Raw genomic sequence first — 11,064 nt, forward strand, 5'->3', positions numbered from 1 at the left:
AATCAGGGCCAGAGAGGGACCATGGAGGGCTCCAGGGCTGTCTGGCCCCATCTCGCCCAGTCCTGATCAGCCGGACCCCAGCAGCAAGCTAACCTACCAGTCAAAGTGTCTGCCCCCTAGTGGTAAGTGCACGGCATAGAGACTGGTCAACCAGTTGACTGTGTACATCATAGCAAGTGGTTGAGTGGCCTTAGCATATCATTAGTATATTGCACTTTGATTGGTTGAACAGGATTGGTTGAACAGTCCACCGGTCACTAGATGACTGGACACCTAGCATATTAGGCTTTTATTATATAGGATCAAAGATTTTTAATAATGAAAGTTTTAACACCCTGCCTTCCATTTTTTTCCTTTATCCATTGCAATTTGGTTTACTTCCCCACCATTCACCCAAATGTATTTTGCCAAATTTCTAAAATAGCCTGTGTTGCTAATTCCAATAACGTTTAATTCTCTCCTTATTGATTTCCCAGCATTCCTTGCTCCTCTTGACCATTCCTACCATTTGGAAAAACTCTCTTCCTTAGGCATTTATGACTTACTGGCTCCCGATTCCTCACGTAACTTCTCTGGCCACTCATTGTTTTCATTGTGATCTTCATTTCCTCTACTCATGTTTAAAATGTTCCCTTGAGCCAGATGTGTCTTTTCAAGTAGAGCTGTATATATAACTGCTGTGCAACATTTTCACTTAGATATCTCACAAGTATTGAAGTCAACCAAGCTTAACATCTCCCTCCTTAATGTTGTTCATCTTCCATACTCCTTGTTTCAGTTAATAGCACCACCTAGTACCCAAGCCGGAAATGCATAATTCATAATTATTGAATACAATGCAGAAGAAAAGTTGTGGGTGTGGCTTCAGCTTCTAGCATCATGGTGGACTAGATATTGTGGGAAAACATCCTGCTTCAGAACAACTAGATCCTGAATCAAAAAAAATTTTTAGTCTGTCCAGTTTTGCTCAATGGTTGAGTCTTGGCCCATGAACCAGAACATCACGGTTTGATTCTTGGTCAGGGCACATGCCTGGATGGTGGGCTCAATCCCCAGTAGGGGGCATACTGGAGGCAGCTGATTAATGTTTCTATCTCTCTGTGCTTCTCCCTTCCTCTCTCTAATATCAATAAAAATATATTTTTAAAAAGCATTTAAAATTTTTTCTTGGCTCTTAGAAATTAGAAAAATATTAGAAGACCCCTCTTTGCACCAAATAAAGAGAACTAAATTGTAAGCAGAAACTAGAGCTGGGATCTGTATGCAAGCTGAAGAGATGGGGTTGGTCTGAGTGCAAATGACAACAGCAGCTCTGTGTGAGGAGGTGAATCCCATACTGCATTTTGAGGGCACCTTTGAAAGGGTTAAAGTGGCCGCAGGTTGCAAACACTCCTGGGCACATAACAGAAGCAGATGTAAATCATCTTTAGAAGAAAGTGTACTCAATTTAAGCAATTAGAATTCCCACATATTATGATCAAGGAAATATGAATTTATAATGTGATCAACAAGTATACAAGGAGATAAGCCACTAAGTGAGAGAGATAAAATGTAACACAACTTATTTACATGTTGCAATTATCAGATAGTATATAGAATAACTAGATAAGAAATGTTTGAAGAAATATGCCTGGTGTGGCTCAGTGGTTGAGTATCAACCTAGGAAACAGGAGGTCACGGTTTGATTCCCAATCAGGGTATACTGTGGACTTGGTCCTCAGTGTTGGGCATGTAGGAGGCAGCCAATCAATGATTCTCTCTCATCATTGATGTTTCTATCACTCTCTCCCTCTTCCTTCCTCTCTGAAATCAATATATATATATATATATATATATATATATATATATGTATATGTATATGTATATGTATATGTATATGTATATGTATATGTATATGTATATATATGTATATACACACACATACTAGAGGCCGGTCACAAAATTCATGCACAGGTAGGGTCCCTAAGCCTGGCCAGCAATCAGGGCTGATCGGGGCCTTCCGGCTGCTGGCCAGGGCCTTCCTTCATTCCACACCATCCCCTGGTGGTCAGCACACATCATAGCAAGCGATCGAACGCTCAGTCTCCCAGTTGAACTTTCAAGGGAACACTTTGCATATTAGCCTTTTACATATGTAGATAAATTTTTAAAAGAAATGTTTGAAGAAATAAAGTACAGAACCACAAAAATGGCAAGCAATAAGAGACTATCTAAAATAATAAAAGTGTAATATGCTAATTAGACTGGATGTCCTTCCAAATGTCCTTCTGGATGACCTTCTGGACGAAGCTGGGGCTGTGAGGGAAACCTGGGTCCCAGGTGCCAGAGAGAAGGCAGTGCCTGCAGCCGGGAAAAGGAAGGCCTACTCTTGCACGAATTTTGTGCATCAGGCCTCTAGTCAGGAATAATGAGAAAGATCTGCATAACAATAAAATGGCAATCCTAAAAATAGAAATAACAAAAAAAAACTCAAGGTAGGGGTTTAACAACAGATAAAATATAGTAAAAAATAAACGGGAACATTTGGCTGAAGAACTTACTCAGCATGCAGTACAGAGAGGCAAGCAAATGGAAAATATGAAAGCAACTAAGAGATATGGAGAACAGAAGAGGAAACGGAAATATTTATTCTGAACCCTAAAAGAAGAGAATAGAGAGAACTGAGGAAAAGAAATAATTGAAGAAATAATGATGGAAAATTTTCCAGAAGTGATCACAGATATAAATTTATTTTTCCAAGTACAGTAAAAGTAAACCAGGTATAGATACAACATAGTGAAACTGTAGAACAGCAAAGACAAAGACAAATACTCCAAAAGAAGTCAGAGAAAAAGAACAGATCATCCATAAAGGTACAACATTTTTAAAGACTGAAAGTGATATAAAGCATTTTTTTTAATATATTTTATTGATTTTTTACAGAGAGGAAGGGAGAGAGAGATAGAGAGTAAGAAACATCGATGGGAGAGAAACATTGATCAGCCGCCTCCTGCACACTCCCACTGGGGATGTGCCCGCAACCCAGGTACATGCCCTCGACTGGAATTGAACCTGGGACCTTTCAGTCCGCAGGCTGACGCTCTATCCACTGAGCCAAACCGGTTTTGGCATAAAGCATTTTTAGATAGACAAAAATAGAGTTTACCACCAAGAGACTGCCAATAAATTAATTTATAAAGATTTACATTAGGAAGCAGGAAAAGATCATAGAATGATGGTTTGTGATATGAGAACGAAAGATAAGTAAATAAAATAGCAAATGTATATGTATAAGTACATATAAGCAAATATGTGTGTGAAATAATAGCCTGGAGGGGAGTGACAAGATTTAAAGTGTTCTGAGGTTCTTGGATTATATGAAGTGAAAGTTTAAGATATTAATTTAAAGCTTTGTTCTATTAAATATACATGTTAAAATTTCAAGGCTAACACTAAAAGAATAGATAATGAACATGAAAATTTCACATGAATGAAAAATTAAAGAATAGATTGCTTGTTAATGAAAGAGCTAAAATCCAACTATGTGAAGTTTACAACAGCCATTTAAAATCAAAGCACAGGGAAAGGGAGGAGAGGAAGGGGAGAGAAAGAGAGTAAGAAAGAAAGTGAGGGGAAGAAAGAGAGAGGAAGAAAGAGAGAGAGGAGTTGGAGGGATAGGAGAGGGAAGAAAGGGGGAAGGAGAGAGAAAAGATATATCAGATATCTAATAAAAGAGAAACATGGTAATTGGCGTACGACCGCTACCCTTCCCATTGGCTAATCAGGGTGATATGCAAATTAACTGCCAGCCAAGATGGCGGCCAGCAGCCAGGCAGCTTGAAACTAACATGAGGCTTGCTTGCTTCAGTGATGGAGGACTCCACTCTGAGCTGCAACTCTAAGCAACTATGTTACAAATATAGAAGCTAAACAAAACCCCAGAAACCTGCTTTAGTCCACCGGGCTTCAGCCAGCAGGATCGCAACATTGTTTCAAATACAGAAGGTAAACAAAGGCCAGAAACCTGCTTTCAGCAGCGGAGGCCTAAGAGCTGGAGCCAAGCCTCAAAGCTAAAGCTGGCCCAAATTTTTTTTTTTTTTAAAAAAAAGGAGCGGTTGGGAGCTTCAGTCACCCGCCAGCCTGAAAACAGCCCTCAGCCCCTCACCAAGACTGGCCAGGCACCCCAGTGGGGACCCCCACCCTGAAGGGTGTGTGACCAGCTGCAAACAGCCATCATCCCCTCACCCAGGCTGGCCAGGCACCCCAGTGGGGACCCCCACCCTGATCCAGGACACCCTTCAGGGAAAACCAGCTGGCACCCACCCATGCACCCGGCTGCTATCCTATATAGGAAAAGGGTAATATGCCTCCCGGCACCTGGACCAGTGTGACAGGGGCAGCGCCCAAACCCCCTGATTGCCCTCCGGCTCTGTGTGTGACAGGGGGCGGGGCCACAACCTCCCTATCTGCCCTGCTCTGTTCGTAACAGGGGAAGGCGCCCCAACCCCCTGATCAGCCCTGCTCTGTGTGTGACGGGGTAGAGCCATAAACTCCCCATCGGCCCTGCCCTGAGTGTGAGAGTGGCGGCGCCCTAACCCCCTGAATGGCCCTGCTCTGTGGGTGATAGAGGGTGGTGCCCCAGCCCCCAACCCACGGGCCCTGCTCTGTGTGTGATGGGGTAGAGCCATAACCTCCCCATCGGCCCTGCCCTGAGTGTGACAGTGGCGGCCCCCCAACCCCTGATCCGCCCTGCTCTGTGTGTGACAGAGGGCAGTGCCCCAACTCCCCTATCGGCCCTACTCTGTGGCAGGGGGGAGCTCCTCAACCCCCTGATGGGCCCTGCTCTGTGCGTGACAAGGGGCAGCGTCCCAACCCCCTGATTGGCCCTGCTCTGTGCGTGACAGGGGGTGGCGCCACAACCTCCCCATCGACCCTGCCTTGAGTTTGACAGGGGGAGGTGCCCCAACCCCCCAATCCGTCCTACCCTGAGCATGACTGAGGGTGGCTTTGCAACCTCCCGATCCGCCCTGCTCTGTGCATGACAGGGGGCGGCGCCCCAACTCCCGTCGGCCCTGCTCTGAGCCCGACCAGGGGCTGCACCTAGGGATTGGGCCTGCCCTCTGCCACCGGGGAGCAGGCCTAAGCCAGCAGGTCGTTATCTCCTGAGGGGTCCCAGACTGCGAGAGGGCACAGGCCGGGCTGAGGGACCCCTCTTCCGCCCGAGTGCACAAATTTTTGTGCACCGGGCCTCTAGTCTATTTATATAAAAACCCTGGGTGTAACGCTTGTCACCTCCGAGGCTCAACCAACTGGAAGGAAGTCAGTCCTGCAGAGGTTGCCTTGGCAATGACCCTCCCTGAACTGTTTCCTGCGAGGGCGAGGTTTGAGGCAGGAACCTGTCCTCGGAGCATGGACACACTGAGTCCTGAGTCGTCTTGGCAACAGCTGCACCCTCCCCGAGCTGTTCCCGTGCAAGGGCGAGGTTTGGGGCAGGAAACAGCCTTTGAAGCGTGGAGGCATATCTTTGTAAAGTTTTAATACATTATATTAGAGGTCGTGGTGGTACTGTTTTACCCACAGCGTCTACAGGAATTGCTGCAAATTTACTTCTCGGTGGAAGAACCTTTCATTCCCAATATAAATTACCAATTCCATTAAATGAAACTTCAATTTCTAGACTCAATATAAACAGTGAAGTTGCTAAAACTATTAAAAAGGCCCAACTTCTCATTATTGATGAATTCACCATGGCATCCAGTCATGCTATAAATGCCATAGACAAATTACTAAGAGAAATTATGAATTTGAATATTGTATTTGGTGGGAAGGTTCTCCTTCTTGGAGGGGATTTTCGACAATGTCTCAGTATTGTACTACATGCTATGCGGTCGGGCATAATACAAACAAGTTTAAAGTACTGCAACGTTTGGGGATGTTTCAGAAAGTTGTCTCTTACAACAAATATGAGATCAGAGGATTCTGTTTATAGTGGATGGTTAGTAAAACTTGGAGATGACAAACTTGATAGCAGTTTTCATTTAGGAATTGGATATTATTGAAATCCCCTGTGAAATGATTTGTAACAGATTTATTATTGAAGCTACCTTTGGAAATAGTTTATCTACAGATAATATTAAAAATATATCTAAATGTGTGATTCTTTGTCCAAAAAATGAGCACATTCAAAAAGTAAATGAAGAAATTTTGGATATACTCGATGGAGATTTTCACACATATTTGAGTGATGATTCCATTGACTCAACAGATGATGCTGAAAAGGAAAATTTTCCCATCTAATTTCTTAATAGTATTACTCCTTTGGGAATGCCATGTCATAAATTAAAATTGAAAGTGGGTGCAATCATCATGCTATTGATCAATCTCAATAGTAAATGGGGTTTGTAATGGTACTAGATTTATTATTAAAAGATTACAACCTAAAATTATTGAAGCTGAAGTATTAGCAGGATCTGCAGAGGGAGAGGTTGTTCTGATTCCAAGAATTGATTTGTCCCCATCTGACATTGGGCTCCCATTTAAATTAATTCGACAACAGTTTCCTGTGATGCCAACATTTGCGATGACTATTAATAAATCACATAGACAAACTCTAGACAGAGTAGGCATATTCCTACCTGAACCTGTTTTCATACATGGTCAGTTATATGTTGCTTTCTCTCGAGTTCGAAGAGCATGTGATATTAAAGTTCTAAATCCTTCATCACAAGGGAAATTAGTCAAGCACGCTGAAAGTGTTTTCACTCTTAATGTGGTATACAGGGAGATATTAGAATAAGTTTAATCACTTTATCAGTCATTGTTTGCATCACTATTGTTTTTATATCATGTTTTTGTTGTTTTTATATCATGCCTCTGTTGTTGTTATATCCTTTTGTTACTGTTTATTTATTAATAAATTTATATATTATTTTCATATACATTTTACTTATTTCCTTTCATCTCTCACACTTCTATTATAGAGAAAGGGCAAATAGCAATATTAAAATATTTCCTCTACTTAATTCCCTTTTAATGTGCATGGATTTCGTGCACCAGGCCACTAGTTATCAATAAAAAGAGAAATGGCAGGTAACTTAAATTTTCACAAAATAGATTTTAAAACAAAAAGCAGTATTGGTGATAAAGAGGGCCACTACTTAACGTATCAGAAAGAAAATAACTTTAACTTATGTACCTAATTAAATAGTCTCAAATTATAAAAAGCAAATATTCAGAGTTTCAAGTAAAATGGACAAATCCAGAATTAAAAGTACTCTTTGTTCTTTACTATAAAAAACATGAATAAAAGTGAGTAATACAAAAATGACAATAAATACATATCTATCAATAATTGAATTTAAAAAACAAAATAAATGAACAAGCAGAACAGAAATAGACTCATATATACAGAGAACATTTTGACAGTTGCTAGATAGTAGTAGGGTTGGGGGATGGGTGAAAAAAGGTGAAGGGATTAAAAAGTACAAGTAGGTATTAACAGAATATTCATGGGGATGTAAAAGTACAACACAGGGAGTCCTATATAATAAAAGGGTAATATGCAAATTGACCCTAATGGTGGAATGACCAGGAACGACTGGTTGCTATGATGCGCACTGACCACCAGGGGGCAGGTGCCCCCTGGTGATCAGTGCACTTCCACAGGGGGAGTGCCGCTCAGCCAGAAGCTGGCTCATGGCTGGCCAGCGCAGTGGCAGTGCAGGAGTCTCTCCTGCCTCTGCAGCAATGCTAAGGATGTCTGACTGATGGCTTAGGCCCGCTCCTCGCAGGGAGCAGGCCCAAGCCGATAGTCGGACATCCCCCAAGGGCTCCTGGGCTGCCAGAGGGATGTCTGACTGTCAGCTTAGGCCCAATCCCCCAGGGAGTGGGCCTAAGCCAACAGGTAGACATCCCCCAAGGGGTTCCAGACTGCGAAAGGGTGCAGGCCAGGTTGGGGGACACCTCTGAGTGCATGAATTTTCATGCACCGGGCCTCTATTATAATCAATAATATTCTAAAAACTATGTATGGTATTAGATGGGTATGAGATGTATGGGGATGATCACTTAGTAAGTTATGTAATGTCTAACCACTAGGGTTTACACCTGAAATTAGTATAATAATGTATGTCAACTGTAATTGAAAAAGAAAAATGATTTTAAAATGAGAAAAAAGCCCTAGCCAGTTTGGCTCAGTGGATAGAGCGTTGGCCCATGGACTGAAGGGTCCTGGGTTCAATTCTGGTCAAGGGCATGTACCTTGGTTGCAGGCTCCATCCCTGATAGGGGCCATGTGGGGGGCAATCAATCAATGTTTCTCTCTCACATCGATGTTTCTCTCTCTCCCCTCCCTTCCACTCTCTCTAAAAATCAATGGAAAAATATCCTTGGGTCAGGACTAATAAAGAAAAGAAAAAGAAAAATGTGAGGGAATACATTTACAAAATAACATGTGTATTGCTTATGGGATTAAAGGTAATTTTTCTATACTTTTTCTTGATTGTTGTGAGAATTTTTATAATTAAAACTTTGTTTTCAAAAATCAAGCATGGAGATGGAAAATGTTAATTGAGGGCTTAGGGTGGGCTTAGTTAATTATGGATTTACTATATTTGGGGTAATTATATGCAATAGCTTAGTTCCTACCCCAATGTTAATCAGTTTGACTACATTTTAAAAAGTTAACTTCTTGTTTCTTTATATTTTACTAAAATGTTAATGATTTACTCTTGAACTTAAACGGTTCAAGCATCCTTGACGGATACATTAAAGAATCTGATTAACCACATAGCTTTTGTTTTCACAAATAAGAATAAAAGAATTTTGAAGAGATGCACAATAATGCAATCCACCCAAGTTTAAATATGCTATATTATTGATTGTTAATGGCTACTTCATTCTGGTAACTGTATCTGCTCCACCAGCCACTGCTATTACCATTATAGACATTAGTTACCTTTAAAAGAAGTGAGAAAGACAAATTGGTAAAGCTTGTTTCTCACATTAATACTCCCTTGGACTTAATTTTTATTGCTATTCCTAAAACTTGGTGTTTTATCTCTATTTAAACCTTTTGAAACATGTTGTGATAAGCAATGATTGTATGAAATAGGAACAGATATTTGTATACAAATAGAAAATAAGGTAACATGTTAAGAAGTTGGTTCTAACGAATATAGGCATAGGATTATTTTATCAGAGACTCTCTTTGAATATATCATCTAAAAATATAAACTGTAAACCTAGTAAGTCTACTATACAGAATATATTTTTCATCGTTGTTTAACTTTTACTGTATGCAGTTCTGGGAAAATAAAACACTATGTTGGAAAAGTAAAACAGTAATTTTAGAATGTGTTGTTACATTTTGGTGATATAGAAAAATGATAGAAATTCTAAATTCTTATGAATGTTTTTCCCAATAGATGTGTTTTAGAATCTTTTGAGATTTGAATATCTAGAATATTCAGTTGGTCTAATCCTTTTCTGTTTAAAGGCAATAAAAGAACAAGAATGAAATTCAATTATTTCCAACTCTTTGATATAACAATAGTCTGAGATTAATAAATAAAACTCAATTTCAATATATTTTTTAAAAAAATGGTCTCTTTTCTTCTTCCAATTATTTTAATCCTCAACCTAGGATATTTTCTCCATTGACTTTTAGAGAGTAGATGGGAAGGAGGAAGGGGAGAGAGCAACTTGCACTGGAGACGCATGGATTGGTTGCCTCCCACCCATGGGTAGAGGGTGGGGGGATGGGGGGATGAACCTGCAATCCAAGTACACGCCCTTGACCAGAATGGAATCCAGGATTCTTCAGTCCCCAGGCCAATGCTGTAACCACTGAGCAACCGGCAAGGGCTCAGTATATATTTTTAAACTATCATTTTATTATCTTTCTTTCATTATTGGTGTTTACTATTTAAATTTATTGAATTATAACATACATACCAAAAGCACAAATCATAACTGTAGAGCTTGATCAAATCTCACAAAATAACCATATCCGTGTCATCAGCACACTGTAACATTAACTTTTAAGGTGATAAATTGCTAAAATTGAAGGATTAAAGCTGTCAACAACTACAAAAATGTAGAGAAGCAAAGAATGAGTAAGTGTAACTAAATTAGGTAGGAGGCACATTTGCAAAGATGGAACAGTTTTGGGCACACATTTTATACTAAATCATCTGAACATCCAGTGCGTCAATCTGACAGGTTCCTGATTTGGGTTGGGGTGGGTCTACTGCGTGTCTCCGCCCCTCCCACCTCCAACCCCCAGCAGTAGTTATGCATTTCAAAGCAAATAGCAGTAAAAATATGAAACTTCAGAATTATTAGATTGTTTAGCAACGTTTTTTTCTTCTTTCCTGAGCTACCTCAGTGTAATCCTGTCACAAACTGTGACTTTACACCATAACTTTAAAATTGAAAATCAGCTTTTCGACGTTTTAAATGTTTTTTTCTTTCTCTTGATAGGCAGATTTTTGTTCACTTAAAATTGAAACTGTAGGACATCTCTTCATTCCTTGTCTAGTCATAGCCCTCAGAAGTGACTAAAGATGTTGGGAGATTCACGGAACTCTACCCACCATTTACCTTGTAAATGTAAAAAGAAGTAGAAAAAAGTCCTATTCAGGGTTGAGTCCCGAAATTATTTACCCTTCGAGAGCAAAAAAATATTACTGTGTTTATTCAGTGAACCCTTCCTTAGATTGTTTATTCTTTATTTTCAGCAATTTCTTCGACCCACCAATAACTTTCCCAGTTAACAACAACAACAAAAAATAGTTTACATAGGTCGCTATTTGTTCGGACTTTACAAGCAGTGATAAGCATTATTAAGGCGGGAGGGTGGGGGTTCTCCCAGTCAAAGAATCCACAGACAGCGAGGAACAATGAAAGATCCACAAAACCCACACGCCACCAGCGCCCGCTCTGATGCAGGCTGCGGGCGCGCCGCAGGACTGCCTGCAGGCGGAGGGCAGAGGCCTCGGGCGGAGGGTCCCGGGGATGCGGAGCGGAGCGTGGGGACTGGCGCCAGCCACACCGACCCCACACCAGATAAACGCGCCGCATCCC

Source organism: Myotis nattereri (assembly GCF_964212035.1).
Source record: "Myotis nattereri genome assembly, chromosome: 3".
Classification (NCBI taxonomy): Eukaryota; Metazoa; Chordata; class Mammalia; order Chiroptera; family Vespertilionidae; genus Myotis; species Myotis nattereri.